This window comes from Sturnus vulgaris, chromosome 6 (assembly GCF_052056855.1).
Source record: "Sturnus vulgaris isolate bStuVul1 chromosome 6, bStuVul1.hap1, whole genome shotgun sequence".
NCBI lineage: Eukaryota > Metazoa > Chordata > Aves > Passeriformes > Sturnidae > Sturnus > Sturnus vulgaris.
The window spans coordinates 42051134-42070520 of NC_142248.1; the positions used below are offsets into that span (position 1 = coordinate 42051134).

The 19387-nt window shown below is 43.4% G+C and overlaps 1 protein-coding gene and 1 long non-coding RNA gene across 2 annotated transcripts in view; one reads left to right on the forward strand and one right to left on the reverse strand.

Moving 5' to 3' along the window:
* Positions 1 to 19387, reverse strand: part of RHOJ (ras homolog family member J) — a 59652-nt gene that overhangs the window by 34505 nt on the left and 5760 nt on the right. The gene's annotated exons all lie outside the window — the stretch shown is intronic.
* On the forward strand, positions 7361 to 14590 carry LOC148223453 (uncharacterized). Its single transcript, XR_015804272.1, has 2 exons — positions 7361 to 8024; positions 13201 to 14590. It is a non-coding gene; the product is annotated as an uncharacterized LOC148223453 (long non-coding RNA).

Consider the following 19387-nt stretch of genomic DNA (forward strand, 5'->3'; position numbering starts at 1 on the left):
AAAACCTTTTGGACCTGGATGGAAAATGTATGAATTTTTCCTCCTCCTGTACCACAGGCAGTGAGTGTTGTCCACATTCACTGTCAAACTGCTTCTGTGCCCGCAAACGTTAAAACCATTCTTAGGAAGGTCACTTCACGTGTGGACTTGCAAACAAGTGACAGTTGTGCTGACAGCAGAATTAAAAGGCAGGGAAATGCATCTGACAGGCACTTGCTTTCCTTGCAGAGGACTGAGGAGATGATAGCATTTATCTGAGTAGGAAATGGTGCTCGTGTCTCTGGGCCTACGTGGTTACACTGCAGACCTTACAGCTGCGTGATCCTCTGTGGATCTGTGTGTGAAAAGATCTTTTGTCCCTTCAAATGTCACTTGCTGTCAAATTGAGGAAAAGCTTAGAAGCCAATTGACATTTATGCAAACAGATCTAAAAAAAAATATTTCTGGTGAGGTTCCACTGATAAACACTTTGGCCGTGATCTTGCAGTTGGGTGTGTGTGGGCAGATGTGTCCCTTCCTGCAGACCCTCTCTGGCTGCTGGGAGAGGACACACATTTTTAAGTCAGCTATTTGCCTTGGGCTTTTTGCTGGACAGGATTTTGGCAAGGAGTTTTGAGAGATAGATGAATGACAGAAGAGCACAAAGCCACCGATTCTCACTGGGAACTGTGTGTCAGAAATGAAGTACTGGCTCTTTTGAAACTCTAAACTTGCTTAATCATCTTAGAAATTGTCTAAATCTTTCTAATTTTTCTTTTCCCTCCTCCAAACATTTACATTTTTCTATCCTGTTAAGTCCTACCGTATGGTAGGACATGGTTACCAGCCATGAGGGCCTGAATTTTGCCCTCAGCTGTTCATGCAAATCCCTCATCTTCAACCAGTTAGACACCAGCTAGGTAAAGGATGAGATTAGCCTTGCATGGAAACACACAGAGGTCCATGAGGTTTGCATGGTCATGTTGCATTATGCAGTGATTCCTGGAGTGTGAAAAATCATTAAATTGTCTAAACCACAAAATTATGTTTTAAGTGAATCTTGATGTTTTTATCCAAATCTTTTTGATGACAAACCAGCAGACATTAAGGTCATAGTTGAACACTTAGTTTCAGATATTAGGACCTGGATTTTGTGTGTGCACCCAAGTTTTTTCTGTGGCAGAAATGAGAACTGAGAGAACAGAGCTCCTGTAAAGTTTGTGACAGTGAATTTAAGTGAAACCACACCACTTCTGTCTTTCAGTCTTTCTGCTGCTAGAGGCTGCCCCAGAAGTTTGTCCTGCCAAGGCAGCTGTTTGTTTGTCTGTCAGTGACACAGTCTCAGACTTGTCTGGAGAGCAGGCAGGAGCTGTGCTCTCCAGAGACGTCTGTTCCTTAAAGATGTCTTCCCTTCCAGGCTTCCCAAGGTCATGCTTCACCATGAGACTTGAAAATCTCACATGACAGCAAATAGTGGGACAATCTGGTAAGTACACCCAGAGGCTGAGTAAGTTGTCTTTTTTGTTCTATTGCTGTATAAGCTTAAAAATGTAGAGGAACTCCATCGACTGTGCTACCAAACTTGGTGTTCTTCAGCCTGCTCTTCTGCTGCTGTAGTGGCTTTTGTGTAGTTGCCCTGTGCCCCCAGCCTATTGCTTTAGTTATGTTTTCTGTTCTTTGGTGTTTCAGCATTTCTGATGTCTCTCTTGGGCAGAATCCCAGTGAGTCAATGGAAAAATTCTGTTGATAGTATTGAAAGCTGGAACTGGATTTTAAGACCCTCTTCCTAATCTGACTTTGATGCTAACTGTAATTCACAACATATGCAACCAGAAGGGCAATAATGGCCTAGGGATGAAGGTTAACTGTCACCCTTAAAAGTGAAATCACTATGAAAAGTGGATACTTGTGTTCACCCCTCTACACTCTGTTATACTCTGGCCTTAGAGAGATCCTTTTTAGGATAATAATGGTCATTGGCACAGAAGGTTTAAGAGCTGTCACTTTGAATATGAAAAAAATAAAAGCTCATGAGCCATGTCAGATGATTGAAGCTGATGTTCAAGACAAGCCAAACAAGAAGGAAATGGTCATTTGGAGTTCTGCCCCATTAATAAATCACAGGAGCTTCACACCTGATATGATGCCCCTTCTGTGGCTGTGTGGAAATCAGCTCTCAAGCAGCACATGGCTGGTGTGATCCAACACCAAATGGCAGCTGAAGTTTAGGGCACTGCTTTGGACTCTCAGATCACCTAGGAGAGCTTGCCCTTGCTCTGAAGGCAAGCTCACGGGCTGCATGTAATGATGAATAAGGACGATTGCAGCTGAGCTTGTTGGCTGGGATGCCCTACTGACTTCAGCCCAGGCACAAGAGATGTTGCTTGTATATATTTACATATTTGGACGAAGAAAGTAGGAGAAAGGAAGAACAAAATACTTCAGGAAGGAGCTTTCAGAAGCACTAAGTTCTGCAGAAACTGAAGACTCATTTTCACTTCAGAAGAGAGGCAGCTATGGATAATTTGCTGTACTCAGATGTGTGTGCTGCATCTGGAACACAATGGGGACTCCATCTGCTGTGAGTAGTGAGGCTGAACTCTGCACAACATGAAAACCAGCCAATGCCTCCACTGTGTGCAACGTACTCAGGAGAATGGCTCTGTTGTACCCAGCTTTCCATAGGAAATGATAGAGCCTGCATTGTCCTTTCCAGGCACAGCCCTAATGCAAATCCATAAATATGGTTAATATGGCTGTTCTGCTTCCACAAGTTTGTTCTTACATTCTCTACTTACTAAAATGTTAAGTCCTTAATTGAAATTCCACCTCCAGTGGAACAGCCCTCCATCAGCTGTCCCTGGGAAAACAGAGCAATGACAGCAAAAGCATTGTGATGAACTTTTCTATCCACTCCTGGTGTTTTTTGAAAATTTTCCATTATTTTGGCTAAGAGGTCAGAACTGGTCTGGAAACTAAGTTGTGCTTTTGATTCTCTATTATTGAGCAAAACATAACATAATTTAAAACAACTACCAAAATCAGAAACCAGTCCTTGCACAGCTTGGGAAGGGCCTGCTTTAATAATATTTTTTTTTTCCAATGATCCTGTGACTCAAGCAGCACTGAGTTACCATACCCATCTGGCCATATATATTTAGATATAAATTTTTTTTCATAGCAGAGAATGTTTGCACATAGTTTTACATAAATGGGTGAAAGTTGTAGTAGTTTTCTTGTCCTCCTTCTCTCTCTCTCTCTCTCTCTCTCTTTCCTATTTCTTTAGATTTAATTATTGCTTTTTGACCTTGCTCATTTGATGAGTAACCTTTAACAAAGAGCTTTCAGCTCACACAACACAGTTCTCCAAAGACAATTACGTGAGGCTTGAAGATACTACAAGCATGTCCATGAGAAGGGGTAGGGAAGAAATAGAGTCCCAGGAAACCTCCTGACTGCATATTTACCTGCCAGTCCAAGGCAAGACACTGGAAATAGGAAATGGCAGAAATGGTGATTCAGTGTTTATTATTTTGCACACATGTAACATCTCATGAAGATATGCTAAATATGGCAAAACAGAATCTGCCATAGGCCCTACTGTGGATCTGATTATCCTTGTACTCAGCTAATGTCCTTAGGGGACTCGTTTACACCAATATTTGGTATTCTAAAATCAATGGGTTTTTGTAGGCACAAGTTTACACACACACACATGCACTCACATTTACATTTAGAAAGAATTTCAGATGGACTTTGCAGATGTAAATCACCTTCTTGGCATCACTTGCCATGAGCTGGCTTCAACCCCTTCTCTGCCCAGGAGACTCCCTCACTGTTTGAAGAGATCCACCTCCCTCAGGTTTGACTTTGGTGGAATTTCTCCTGGTTTCCACAGTTTGAGGCAGGCAGTGATATTTTGTAGCTCTGAAATTGATTGGGATGAGGAGGAGGAGAGAGGAAGAACACACAAAAGAAGAGGAGGAGGAGGAGGAGGCAGGCAATACATCAGACAATGTGGACTGTTTCCCAGCATCGTTTAATGACTGCTTTGAATGGCTGAGAAATTGACACCAGAAGTCTTACAAAGGCAGAATGTATGTTTCAATGTATAATTATATGGTTATATTGTAGTCATAAGGATAATTATCACAATTTTAAAAAACCCCAAATCATTAATCCGCGCTCTGTCTGTTCTATTTCTGCGTTACAGCTATTTCATGCATCATAAAGTATTATCCACTACAGGATTTGGAAATTACTTGTTTTACATTGTTGTGGTTTTATTTTGCATCAATGTTGTCAATGCATATTTCTCGAGAACAATTCACTGGCACATAATACTGCTGAGGATCAAAATATCTCTGCCCAAATTCTGATGCACACACTGCCTGAAAATGCTGTCCCAGGTGGCTCAGCCTGCCAGGATCTGACACAGTCCACAGCATTTCATTCAACGAGTGGCAATCTCTCATCTGATCCATGTGGGCATTTTAGGGAGCAAAGTCCAAAATTTCAAGCCTTATAACTTGCACATATGTTCCTGCCACCCACCATGGGCTAGTAATACTCCAGTTCAAATAGGCACTCTTGATTTTGCTTGCCCTGTACATGACACATGAGCCTGCTTGTTTATGTGAAATTTGAAAGAACAGAGGCTAACTTGATCCCACCCTTCCAATAGGTTATATGTTTTTTCAACCCTGAAGCAAAATTCTATGTCTGTATGTTTTGGCTTTTAAACTCAATAACCTGCAGGCCTCAAACACATCAGAAAAGAAATGGAAATCACATTATTACACAGAAGGTTTAAAACTTAAAACCAGAGGCTATATCAACAGCAAATGGGACACCACAGACATGCCCTTCTCCTTGGGACTTCCACTGGATTCAGGATGGAGGGATGCTGGGAAGGTTGTTTTACTTTGCCTGTGCACTCTTCAACCATCACAGTATGTTGATGGTACAATGGCTTTTTTTGGATATTACTGTAGATTCTCATTTGACCAGATAAACAGGACAAGAACAGACAATGTGACTTTCAAAGGTGAAGATGTGGTGTTGAGCCATGTGAAAGACTCCCTGCCCACTCTTCCTCTGAACTGTATATCTGCACTGACTGAGCCACAGGAATTGCACTGGGCAGCTGAATTTTAGTAGAGAACTTTTACTCTAAATTTTGGGCAGTTGAAGGTCATTGAGGCTATTCCGTAGGTATGAGCTCCATTTAAAAAAAGAGGATCCTTCTGCCCTGAGCTTCCTATTCTCTCTTCCTCCCTGCTCCCTCTGGACTTTTACCTTGCTGGTCTGTATTGTTTTTCCACACATTCCCTGGCTTTGAAGTCTGCAATGCTGGAAATTTTTTTTCCTTTACACACCTTATTTTTTAAACCCTCTATTATTTTTGTGACCTTTTGGGATACTTTCCATTTCAAGAGCATTCTTTGCAAGACAGACTTGACACAGACAGAAATAATCCCAACCCGGTTTTAGAGGACATGTTTTTACATCCTGATAGCGTGTGTTTTTAACCCTGCAGTGTCCTTCCCCATGCTCCCACAGGTGCTGTGCACCGTTCTGCTTTGCACCCACGGGAGTGTGGAGCTTTCCCAGAGCTGTGTGGGTTGCTGTGTTGATGGGGAAGGCTGTCTCCAGAAGATGCTGCCACCAAAAGCAAAATGCCTCTGTCTGCCATCCAACTATTTCCACACAACCAACAGTTTTGAGGCTTTATCTGCACGGATATCCCCTGAAGGGAGTCTCTGGTATCCTGCACTGTTGCTTTCCTAAAGGAAGGAATAACCCCCTGCTTGGAGCAGACCCTTTGAGGGATTCAAAGTTCCCTGGAGGAATGTGGCTCTGAACTGAAGGCGTCAGGTGCAGCTGATCCCAGGAAAGCTCAGGGTTTACAGGGGGGTTCAGTGAGCCATGGAGGGGGGAAGGAAGGATTTCTGGCCAGACCCCAAGGCCAGGCAGCTGGAGATTTACAGCACTGCTCTATCTGCCCTGATTTCTTGGCTGTGGAACAGTCACAGAGGTGTGTGGAGGGCTTGGCTGGTTAAACACAAACCACACATATAAAATCAGAATGGCAGCAAGGAATCATTGCTTTTCAGCTGCTGGATATACAGGAACCTATATCCTGTTAGGCTGGGATGTACAGGAACCTTCAGCCTTTTACATGATTTCTGTGTGTTCCACACAGGGATACTGATGCTATTTTTTCAGAGGCAAGCCCTAGAAAGCGTGGCTGGCTGATGTGGCTGCCAAAGCTCTGCCACATGGGCTTTGCTTGTCAGAAGTGAAAAACATGGCTTAAAAACATGGTGCTTAAGGCACTTCCAGAATAAACACCAGCAGCAGCCCCTTCAGTTTTGAGACAGGCAGTTGTGTTTAAAAATGCTTCAGTCCTAGTGAGAAGGGCTGTGGGTCAGGGGACTGTTTCCCAGGGCTTGTTTTTAACCCTGTGGATGTTTTTTAGGGAGTGCATGTGCTCCTCTGAAGTTTCCAGTTTGGCTGTGCTGGGGCCAGTGATGCTGACTGGTGTCTGAGCCTACACACAGGGGACAATGCTGGATTGTTGCAAATGAAACTGGTGCTAAACAGCATAGAGGCTTTGCATCATCCACTAAATACCAGGAATTAAATTATATTTTGCTTCCACCCTACCAAAGAAAACTTAATTCTAAACCTTTAGCCCGTGGGGGTCTTGGGGGGCCAACCCTGTGTAATTTATGCAAAACCAAAGCAGGAGGGTGATCATTCTCACTCCCTATAGGCTGGCAGACAAAAAGATTTGGATCATTTTATTAGGCCCTTATGAGATGCAAGAACAGCACCATTTCATCTGTGCCTGAGAGCTTCAGCACAGTCACAACGCTGAATTGATGGCAAAAGTGTATGGCAGCAATTACTGCCGTGAGGATTGCTCTGGAAAGAAACACAAAAAATTCATTTAACTCCCGCACTCGCCACTGTAAGGTAATTTGGACATGCTATATTCCCAGCACAGCTGTAAATTTAAAAATAAGCACAGCCAGGGCTGTAGTTGGAGAGGGACTGGATGGTGCAACTGATCAAAACGTGCTCCAGAACACACTGGAGCAGAGTTTACAAAAAGCTGCCTTTTAAATCTTATGCCTACGATCTATTTCATTCTGGAACAAAACACGGAGCTTCCAGCCTACAATATGGAGTGAGTCATAGTATTGCCATTCTGCTCCCAGCACAATTGGAGCATACCTATGGCATGAAGTGGGAGAAATATTTGGCCCAGAAGAAAGCTCCAGAATGTTTTTTTATGTACTGTCAAGACACGCTTAATAAGTGGAGAGTATTCCTTCCATATTGCGTAATTCCGACTTTCCTCATGCTGTTTTTTTTTTCAGCAGAACACGCAAGTGTGTGTTTATTTTTAATGAGTATTTAAGCCCAGATGAGTGTAAACATGCTTATGAGAAGGGCTTTCCTTGCCATGCATGGAGGCAAACGTGTGATTACACCTGCACAGGGGCTGCATGGAGATATGGAGGGAAGCACAGGAACTTGCTGTGGCCCATAGCCCCTCACTCTGTATTTCTGCTGCTCTCCTCAGGGCAGAGGTCAGTGATCTCCAGCATCTCTCACGTGGGTATGGACTCAGCAATGCTGGGAGAAGCAGAGTGAAGGGCAGTAAAGGGAAAGCCTGGCTGCCCAGCTGGAGAGGCTTTGGGGCACAGGGTGAAATCCCTGTCCTGGCCATGCGAATGGGAATATTGCCTTCAGCAGAGAGATTGCACTCCCTGTGTGTGAACAGACACTGAAACAGAAAAGAAATCACGATGTGATGGCCGACTGGGAGCTGTTTTGGCAAAGCAAGACAGGGCTTAAACCTCGGGCTCTTCCAGGGGAAAAATAAAGGCAAGAGCAACTTTTGTGCACGCGGCGGGGGCAGGCGGGGCGGGCTGTGGGCAAGGCTCTGGTCCATGACACTGATGGATTTGGCCATGATTCCTGCCCTGCAGCTGTGTGACCCTCCCAAGGCAGTGTCTCCCTCCAAATAAAATGTGAGTATTGACACAAACCTGCTTTTATGTATTGCTGTGCTTATACTAGAGACTGCTTAAGGGTTGAGCTTAATGTTTGCTTAATATATCCTACTCCTTGATGTTAAATACTGTTACTATTAACTGCTGTGATGCCTGCTTCCCACAGGGCTTTAATGATCAAGATCATCTAAAATAACAGTGGTTCATTTTGTTTTTAAGCATTCAATAGTGTGCAATGAATTGCTTAACATTAGGCAGTGTATGCATTATTATTATGCCGAGCTCGTATATGAAGTGTGTTTTTTGACCAAACAGCTCAGAAACCTTTCCTGCTCTTGGTAATGAGAGCTCCCAGAATCAGAGAGCTCATGAACATTTGAACCCTCCAGAGTGTGAAATAATAATGGCCAGCTGGTGCCATTTCAGTGGGGAAAGCAGTGAGCAAATGGCAAAGATATGAGAATTAAATCTTGTTTATACCACACCACTGAGGAACACTAAGAAACTGGTTTGGTTTGGTTTTAAGAGGATTTCAAAACAAAGGGGTTTCTCAAAAATCTCTGCCCTCTCAGAACAGCAACATTCCTCTGTACACACAGGATCTTTGGACTTTGAGTTAGGAGCAGATTCTCGAATAAAAGATGGATTGACCACTTCTGAGACCCTCTGGAGAAGTTAGGATGAGAAAAATCTCAGGAAATACATGCCCATATATCTCTTCAAACCCATCCCCTTCAGTTAAAATGCTAAATTGTTGCTGGTGAGTTCACAAGGCAGCCTGGGGTGTCTGAGTGGGCTCCCTGACATTTTACAAATGAATGGAGGAGGTCAGACACCCCTCAGGTTGTGTCTACCTGGTCAGTGATGGATTGGTGTCCAGAAAACCTGGGCTAAAGTAAGCTGGGGGTGAGTTATGGAAAATTTATATCTTCTTTTAATCACAGGAACGCACTAGGGACAAATTAACTCAATCCTATGAATAATTTCATCCTCATAACCTTCTGTTCACTTTGTAATTACGAGGTGAAACAAGGGCCACATCCTTTTGAACTCAGAACCACATCCTTTAGCCTGTGCTGCCATGTTTACCTATGTTTGCTCATTCCAAAAAAGCTCTTTTTTCACCCAAGGCTATGTGGATGATGGCAAACTGCAGAGGTTTTTTTTCTAGCAAATATGCTTTCCCTCTTGAACATTTTTCTCTGGAGATTTTCCCACCCCTGTTCCTCCAGACATATTGATCTCCCCAATCTCACTTCTTCCTGGTATAAGATCTGTTTTCTTTTAAGACAGCTACAAGTCTGGGAAATACACACCCTGGTGTCCAAGAGGGCAGAGGGAGGTATTTCTAGAAATAGCTAGATGACAAACAAACCACTGCAAGTTCTAGTCTTGGCTACCTTACTATAAACTCAGCCCATAGATTTTTTTTCTTATTCAGAACTGAGGTTTCCCATCTGCCAATGGGTGAATATAAATCCCAGCAGATGTTAAAGAGACATCTGGAGTGTATCCATTGCACTCCCTGTGTCAGTGATCATCTCCCAGTTACTCTGTATTTTTGCTGAGCTAAGGGAATTTGTGGCCTTCCCTCCCACTGGGTGTCTGCAGAAATTGTGATGTCAAACGTCCTCTGCTACAGCTACCAAAGTCTCTGATACTGAGACTCCTACTGAGCACTGGTATTTCCATAGCCAGGGGTTTAATGACCACCCAAAGAAGCCATTCCATAAACGAATGCAGTGGGTGCTGAGGGTGGGAAGACCCTGATGTCTGTGACAGGAGGAGCTGGGAACCTTCAGCAGCTCAGGAAACTGAATGAGGGGATTTGAACATCTTGGAAATCAAAATGAGGGGATAGAATTTCCCAAGGAACCCAAAATATCTGTTTCCAAGTTGAATTTGAACAGGATCTCCAGCTCTACAAGGTGGCTTTAAAAACCCTGCCCTAATTTTCCAGAAGAGGTAGATATGTTTTGCATCCTCTCACATCTGGCCATGGCTTGAGGTGCACAGGCAAGAGAGAAAACTTTTCCAGCCAACTACATATTTTTCTACCCTGGGAAAGACTCCATTGTACAGTATGAATGCCAAAGTCCAGTTTCCTTTTGGGCTCTGCACATCTTTTGAAGTTGGTGTTTATTTTGCCTGATCTGCCCTGACTTTCTGGTTCCTGTTACTGTTCTCTCCTATTGTTGCTGGTGAACTCTGGCCCTTACCAGGATTTTGGTGGAGTTGCTTTTCTCTGAGCAGGTACATGGGAGATTTCCCAGAACTGGAGAAATGGCATCTGCCTGGTATTCCCTTGCTGATCAATCTCTTATTCCTCTGATTATTACAAAACATGGAGAGAAATAAAGCTCATTAATGAACCCCTGTAATTAACAGGAAAGGGACATTAGAACTGTTATCTTTGCTTATCAAGAGGCATTTGTGAAATGATTTTGGGGAAAATTCCCTGAAACGGAAACTATAGGTACTTCTCTAATTGTTTACACAACTTAATACAACTAAGAATGAAATTTGGAAAAAAAGTCCCCAAACATATGGCTTCTTTGTAATTTAATTATTTGACAAAAAATAACCCATAGAGTTATTAATATATAAACATTTCCCTGCATATTCTGTAAATATATAAGGGGAAATTCAATACTTCCTTCTTGAGAAATTATCTATTGTGTGTCATAAATATCTTTATTCTGATTCCTTGGGAGCTTTGAATTTTGCACAGAATTGCATTAATTAAAATATCTGCTTCTTTTTTCTTATTTTACTCATCTACTTGTCTTTTTATCATACGTCATACATTCCTTCACTTCAAGGGTTTCCTGACTTAGACTTGCTTGGCCCCAGCTCTGTGAACCTTCCAAAACCAGAGGAAACCAAGTCTTATGTGAGCATAGCCAGCCTTGAAAAGGATTGCCTAAAAATCTATTCCTTCTTCCCTTTTCAATCTGAAAATGTATTTACCACAATTTCTTCGTACTGAAGATCATCAGACTAAAAGCCATTTATTATGGCAACAGGCATAAATATTTACAACTAATAAAGGCTATATCTAATTTTAGGCACCCACACCCACCGTGCTGACTGGGAAAGGAAACTAGTCTCTTCCAGGTTATGCTTCCAGCTCCTCTAAGGAAGAAAATCCATTGGGCACTGTCAGTAGTGACTTCTCACTACTTCTGTTGTCTCTGTTTTATTTCTTGCCTGACAGCTCACAGCAGGAACATATTCAAAAGGGTTGCCCATATAGGAAATCTGAAATTCAGTGGTCCTCAGACACCCCAAATGAACTTCCTTAGGTCAGATGTAATTCATACTTATGCCAGGACTTTGAGCCCTCCCTGGAGGAGCTCCTGGGAAGGACTGACTGTTTTAGCTCCAGGCTTATGGAGTGAATCCCTCCTATCAAACAGCAGTGCCTTGGTTTGTTAACATGACAGACAACAGAAATGCAGATATATGGGAGGGATCCTGGAGGTGGCATGACAGAAATGGGAATATAGGTTGAATTTCAACTGAACTGATTGCACAGAACCCAATTCCCCTAACTCTTACTGTGTTCTTCCTAAGTGAATGCAGAATGTGCTCCCAGTCAGGCCTTTACTTTATATTTCCTCCACAGTTTACAAGCAGCATTTCTAGAATGTGGCCACAGACACCTCCCTCCATGTCCCTGGGCATCACAGCTAAGTCCTTGTTCCAGTGTCACTAACTTTGGGGGCCACTCGCTGGGGCAAGATTGTGTCTGGCAGAGGGAAGATGTCCCTTGAAACCTTTGGGTGTTTGGGATAACTTCCTTCTTCTAGGAACCAAACATATATCATCTTATAAATCTGAAATGTGGGCTCATTGGACATTGACGTGATGACAGAAGTCATCAAAAATAGGAAAAAGCCCCTCTGCAGTAGCCTGTACAGAGAGAGTGAAGACACAATGAGCAACACTCAGCTCAGAGACTGTTTTCCCTTCTCCTAAGCACTTGCCTGGTTCTGCCATCAGGTTTGCCAAGGCTTGTGAGGATTGCCAACCTGCAACCACTGCAGCTTTTCACATTGAGAGAGCCCAAAACCACACCTGATCTCATACTATTTGAAGCACTTTCCTTGGAAACTTTTGTCTTTGCTGCACAAATATTTCATTTAGAGGAAGCCTGCCCTTGGATAATAATGATTGCAATACAGTAACTGTAAAAAGGATAATAACAGGAACCAACTAGAACTGGCCAGGGGGATGATAATTCAGCTTTGCGACAACTTCTGAGGTTTTACAATTTGTTTTCATTTTACAATGGAATGAAAACAAAACCTTCAGATATTATGTTTTCAATTTGGGCCTTTTTTTGCTGCACTGTCAGAAATAACCAGAGGGCCCTGGTCCTCAAGAATTTGTCCTTTCAAGTATTTAAAAAATGCTTCAGCTTTCGTGAATCAGCATTTTCTCTTGGTGGGACAGTTAATGAAAAATGCTCTGGCCAGAACTTTTGCTAACCCCAAAAGTTCAAAACTATGAGTCACATCCCCCAAAACATGGTTGTTACAAATCACTTGTTTTGTGATTTATGGATCTCTTCTGGACTGTCTGCTCTTAAACATACCTTTCCCCTCCATCCTCCATGGATATACATTTTTTTCCCACATTTCTCCACTGCTTCTCTCCTATTTACTTGGGCATTTTTTTTGGTTCTCATGCAGATCCTTGGCTCGTTTGACCTTCTCTAACTTACACACAAGAGGCAATGCTGAGATAATGTTTTTATGGAATGCTGTGGCAGGGGTTTGCCAGGAAAGAGGTGGCTGCTGGAATGGAGAGTGGTCACCGTGGGGTGGTCCCACCACCATCCCACAAAGCCCTGTCTGGCTGCTTGCTGGTTCTCACTCATCTCAGATGACATTTTCCATGGGGCAGAGCTGACATCTGTCAGGAGGAGGAACATCTGCTCTCATGCCCTTGGCCCTGGCCAGCTCAGCAGCACGGGAGGGAAGCAGAGGAGACACCTGGTAATAATTATCACCCAGGGCGTGTGGGGCAGTCGCTATGTGTGCAATGTCTGTGGTTTGGGTTTGGACCCAGCTGGCTCAGAGGTGGCTCTGCAGGATCCATATCTGGTTCTGGCCAGCTCCATGGCCCATGCTGCACCCAGGAAAGCTTTGGGAAGACAATCTGTCTTTCTTTTTCTTTAACATTTCAGGTGGAAAGACCCTGCTCATGAGGAAAAAAAGCAGCGTGGAAAAGAAATACCAAGAAAAGGAAATGTGGCTATTCATACTGAAAGCTGGAGGAGCAGCAGAAAGGGGATCAGGACCTGGAAGGACTTTATGTGATGGAAAGTACAAGGTGCTTTCTAGTCAGGAGGTTTTTGTAAGAATTGTCTCATGCACCTCACTAAGACATACTGTGAATTTGGCCAGGGACAAGACTCCCCCGTGTCCTCAGGATTTTCCACCCTGTTGGGCATAGTCTCAAAATACTGCTGTCCTTTCAAAATTGTTGCAAGACTTGTATTATTTTTCTTTTCCCAATCTCTCACGTTGATGCATTTAAATAGAAGGCAGGGGGAGAGAAACCCAGTTGGGAGCACCATATGGAGAGAACACAAGTTATTGCTGTTCCCCCATTATCTTGGCACAGATTTCCTTTGTCAAACATTACTTCAGATTTGGGACCTCATTTTGAATTCACACTCCCTGTTGCTTCTTCCTTCCTTGGAAGCATTAGGAGGGACTTATGGTATTGCTACAAGGAGCTCTTTACAGGAAAGGAAATAAATTGGGCAATGTGATTCAAATAATGGAAGAATGAGTTATTTCATCATTTTAGCAGTTCCCCATGAGGGACACTCGAGGGAGAAAATGCACTTAACACTCTAAAATATTAAAATAAAAGAACCACAGCAACCTCACCCCTCTGGACTTGAACCAAACTGAATGGTTTAGATAAATGCCCAGCAGATCTTCAAGTGGCACAACCCATGAGAGACTATTTCTATCCGTGGCAAGGAAAGTTCTCCATATTAATGATATCATGAACTGGCTCAGCTAATTTGGACTTCATCCATAAGGCCTGGTTTCTGGCAGATTAGATGAATTTGTTTTGAGTATGAACTCCTCTTTTAATGTTGAGATTGATCCTGTTTTCATGGCTGATATTCCTGGAAAACTATTTTCTTAAAGCTGTACTTCGCTTTTTTTTTTTTTTTAATGAGAGCTGTTGCTCCCTTGTATTCCTGGAACAGGCTTAAAATATCCTGAGCAGTAACTAGAAGGTAATGAGATGAAGGGAACTGTGCTGGAATTTTGCAATTCACTGTTTACAGTACTGGCTACCCAGAACAAAGCAGAGTTGTACTGTGGAGGTAAAGGGTCTTTCTAGGAGCTTGTATAATAATATCCTAGTGGCCTCCTAGAAGTTGTTCATGCTTTTGCTGAAAATTTTGATGGCAGGTTTTCAATGAGCAAAAATGGGCTCCAACTAGACAGAAAAGACAAGCAATTCTATAATCTCCTTTGTGTTATTGATACAGCTGAAAAGGTTTATGTGTAGCTATAACTAAACAAAAATAAAGATGCAGTTTCAAAGCAGCTCTCTAGAGCTATTTTGTGATTTCTATGATGATACACCACGAGCCCTCAGTGTAGTTTGTGTGCCCACGTGGAGCCATTTGGGAAGCAGGGCCCCAGAACCCAAAATGTCACCAGCAGTGCTTTTGTCCCAGCTGGAATGGACAACATGAAGTCCTGGCCATTACTGCCACAAGCCATTGCTTGATATAGACAGCATAAAATAGATGGTCTCAGGAGGCATTTTCAGTGTGAGTTTGTGCCAGAGCTGAGATTCCCTAGTGGAAATGCCTCAACTTCTAAATAAAAAAATCAAGTCTCTGCATTTCTGCTGCTCATGGTCAGGGACTTCAGCACATGGATTCCCAAAATTAGACATAGATGCTGACTTTACACCTAGTTATTGGAGAAAACCAGGTCTGAGATGGAGCTGGGGGGATTGCTCAGGAACCATGTGTGTCCTAGATGGGGAGGGTCTGGCCTGTGAGGACACAGCACCTGGATGGCTGCCAGCTCTGAAGACGGAGCATGAGACAGTTTGTGTACTTAAAACACATTTTCCAACCTTATGGGATTTTCCTTTAAGTCTGTTCTCAGCAAAGCAACATATTATTGAAAATAGATGCTCTTTTGGTCCCATCTCCCAAGGGATAGAAATTAATGCTATGTTTGAACATGTATCTTTTCCCACTCATTGCTGAAGCTGTGCTTTTCCTTAAAGTCTGCAGAAAGCAGAGCATGAGCAGATACTGTTAATGCCATTATTTCAAAGTTTGAGCTGGAGTCAGTGCCAGAGAGTCTTTAGTAAGAGACGTGGCCTGTGTTTCAGGGGTTGGAAAGCAGCTCTGGTGAGTCATCTCAGGCATCCTCCTGCACTGTGGCAGGACCTTTCTGTGCAGCCCCTCTTTAACTCTTTCGGGTGCCCAAGTGCTGGCTCCAGTGCTCATCCCTGGGGTTGCTGTCTCCATGAGATACTTGCATCTGTCCTGAACCAGGAGTGAGGATGTTGGTACAGCACTGTGCTGCTTTTTCCTCTTGCTCCAATGCCATCATTCTCCTGACTGTGCCTCCTGTGCCACTGTGCCTGGGAATATTTTTACAGCTGTCCATCTCCTTCCTTTGGGAGTTTTTTTTCAGCTTTTTTTTCCCCAGTGCTTCTCCTGTCAGTGAAAGTTTTTTTCCAGCCCTTTCTTCCCCCGAGGTTGGTTGGTGTATTTATGGATTCATTGCTGTGCCAGTTCCCGAGGTAAAAAGGCAACCCTGGGGCAACCCCACTGCTGGCTCTGCTGCTCCACTGGACACACACACTGAATCTGGAGAGCTGTTTGCTGAAAGAACAGCCTGTCATGGTCTCTCATGCCTTCCCCTTCCCATATATTATTTGAGGAAAGAAGGGAGATGAATACTAGTCCAGTTTAGAATTTATTCATTCAGTTCCCCTTGGCATAAAACATTGGGTGCCAACTGGTAAAACTTTCATTCTTCAGTAACATATTCCCTGACTAAAGTGGAAGACCCCTAGTTCAAGGTACAAGGACAATATAACTGGAGAATAGCAAATCACTCTTAAAAGCAAATGAGAAATACAATAACTTGTATTTTTTCATTGCAAAGATAAATAATAATTTGACAGGAGATGTCATTACTGTTCAATGACTTTGTCTGAACTGAACAATTGAAGGAAATATGTTTGCTCTTCCTCATCCCTTGCCATTTCCATGATGTCATTAGGTCTGGCCATAACAACTGGAAAGTTAGGACATAGGAAAGGCATTGCCTGCACGGCAAAATCTACTCAGTGATGCAGAGTAGCCACCATGTGTATCACCAGTGCAGACATCAAAGTATCAAGTTTATCAAGAGAGCAGAAAATGAGAAGCAAGTTTCAGTGGAGGTATTCAGCACTGACTTGATCAGTAACTAAGCCACAGCAGTGATGACTTAGTGAAAACACTGTCACGTCTGGCAGAAATGAAGTTTTTACGTGTCTAGGAATTTGGTTTCTTAGATTTCTTTGCTAAGTTTTTGCTTTTCTTTCCTACACGTGGATTACCTTCTGCTGTGGAGCATCTGCTTGGCTGCCTGGTCTGGCACCACCCATAAAGTGGCTTTGTCCCCTCATATGGGTGGCTTGGCCACATGAATTGAGTCAGTTATTGATTTTGAGGTAGTGGATGTAATTAAGTCCAAGCTGTAGAGATTGTCCTTCAAGGGCCAGAGGCCACAGTTTCAGTTTTGGTCTTCTCAGCTGATGTCACCTCCTGCAATGCTGCACAGATGACAAGGGGAGGGAAAGACTAGGCCTGACTGTCTTGGAACAGTGGAGAAGAAAAGAGTCATTTTTTCAAATCTCTTCATGTCTCTTTCCAGCAGCCCATTGCTGGGTAAGCAAAATTTCAAAATCTGTTTGCCCATCCATATATCAGAAGAATCACACCAAAAAAGTTGTTTTCTAAAGCTCTGGGCACAAGGTGCTAGGTTGGGTCAAACTCAGAGCCTGATGTCTTCATCTTTGACATAGCAGTGAGCAGCTTTAAGACAATTTGCCATTCACCAGGTCAAATTTAGGTCCTGAACTCTAAACTGAGGCTGTGCTAGCTCATTTCTTGCAGAGGTCTCTTTCATTGGTTTATGATAGCACTCAATCTCCCTGATACACAGTTCAACACCCTTTATTCTGCAAACTTTGTTAAAATTTTGTCCTCAAGAACTTTTATAAAGTGATAAGTTCCCTGGGTTAATCACATACCATGCAAAGAAATATTTCTTTTTAAGCCATTTGACTTTTCCATCTTTCCAATCCATTCCCTCAGGCCTGCGGCTGACCTTAAAAAAAATCCCATCATTCTACATCCAAACCACCAACACACATTCAAATGATCTAACTCCTTGTTTAGTATTCTTTGTGATTCCTCTTGCCCTTCAAGCACCACATATCTAATACAAAAGAGTAGAGAGAGGGGCTTAGGTGGAATTTAGGCTGGATGAGTCTGGATAAAGCAACAAGGCTGCTCCATCTACTCCTCTAATTCCTGGCACTACCCTTTGTGGTGAGTGCTGCAGTTTGCTTACTCTCTACACCCAGTTTTCAGACTGCCAATGCCATTCATGGTGCAGTGTTGTCCCCTGCTGTGCTTGAAGCACAAGGACACCCACTGGCTGCTGAATTCAGTTCTGTGTGTTGGGCTGCTGCTGAGTCCTGGCTCACCAGGGAGATGCTGGTGGGTGTGGGATGGGTGCAGAGCTCTCTGGAGCATAAAGCCAAAGTAAAACCAAACCAGGAGTGGCAGCAGCGCTGAGAGAAAAAAAAAAAATAATAGTAATAGTAATAATAATAATAAGCAAAGGTAAGAAGCAGCTCAGGTGCTGCAGGCTCATCCCCATTCACAGCTGTAGAGGCAGGGGACAAGGGGGACTTTGTCACCACAGCAGTCAGAGCACTGCTGCAGAAACCATCTGCCCCGAGAAACAGAAACCCAAAGCACACACCTCTGTCTCCATGGGCTCCGAGTGGATTGTGCAGCAGCAGGACAATACAGGGATGTGTGTGAGGAAGAGATAGCAGCGATATTATCTCGGGTCTTTGCATACTGAAAACACCTCCAGAAGGAAAAGGCCCTAAGGTGCTTGGGGGTGTATGTGGAGCCTCTCAAATGAGTGTGCAACAACCATGGTGATTCAGGCAAAAGGCATCTTTTCGGTAAAAAGACTGCTCATGCTTCCTGGATGTGAAAAAGCCTGAGGATCACTACATCACCTCTGACTTGTATGACTCAGGACAGAATTAAACCTCCTGTGGGGAGACTGAGAATTCGTGGGTCTGTAAAATTCATCCTCAAAAAATCCAGCCATGAAGACATTTGAATTACACTGGTGTGTTTCTGCTGTGTCGTCATAATACCTTGAATGTTTTATTGAGACCCCTGGTCTATTCTGGATGGCACCAGGAAGATTAGCACAGAAGTCTTTTCAGGTCCTGAGAGGAAAAATGAACATATCTGTTCAGTGGCTGCCAGTTTAAAGAGCCAGATCTTAAAAGAGTTAATGCTTTCTTGTCTTAAGGATAAAGTTCAAATCTGTGTGATCAAAATTGGATGAACATTAAAAGGAAAAAAACCCACTGCAAATATCCATGCAAATAAACATCACAGCTCTCTTTCAGTGCTATTTATATCTATTTGAGTTTAATGACCCCAAACATTGTATGAAGAGTTTCTCTAATGTGTTACCAAGACTGTTTATAGGAGACAACTGTCTCAAGAATGTGGCAGTGTGAAGACTCCCACGGTAGCACCCGTGCAGAAATTGCAGCTCTACTTGGGCAGTCTCTTCCTGTCAGAGTTTCAACAGGGAAAAAAAAGTGATGGTCTCAGGGTTATCACTTAAACACCGTGGCAAGTAGGGAAGAGTTGAAACCAATGTGCATTAGCAATCAACTAAAAATAGCTAGCACACCCAAAGTGTGGACAGATGTGCTCTCGTGCCTGTAGCTGGAGAAATTTGGGATATTAGGGTTCCCATTGGGTTCCTGCCATGTCTTGGCTGGTGTTTCCTGCCTCTTGGGAAAAGGCTGCAAGGCAGAGCTGCCTGATGCTTGGCTTGTCTCCCCTGGGTGCTCCTGCCTGCCCCAGGACAGAGAGCAACCAGCCATGGGCAGCCCCAGGACCACTGACAGCCCACTTCCAACTCCTTTCTTTCATGGAAGACATGAGGAACAGGGATTTGGGTCAGTGCTGTGACATACAGGCAGGATAGAATAGATTTGTGGATTTGCACAGGTACAAGCTGCCTGCTCTGGGCAAGAGCAGTAGCACTGCT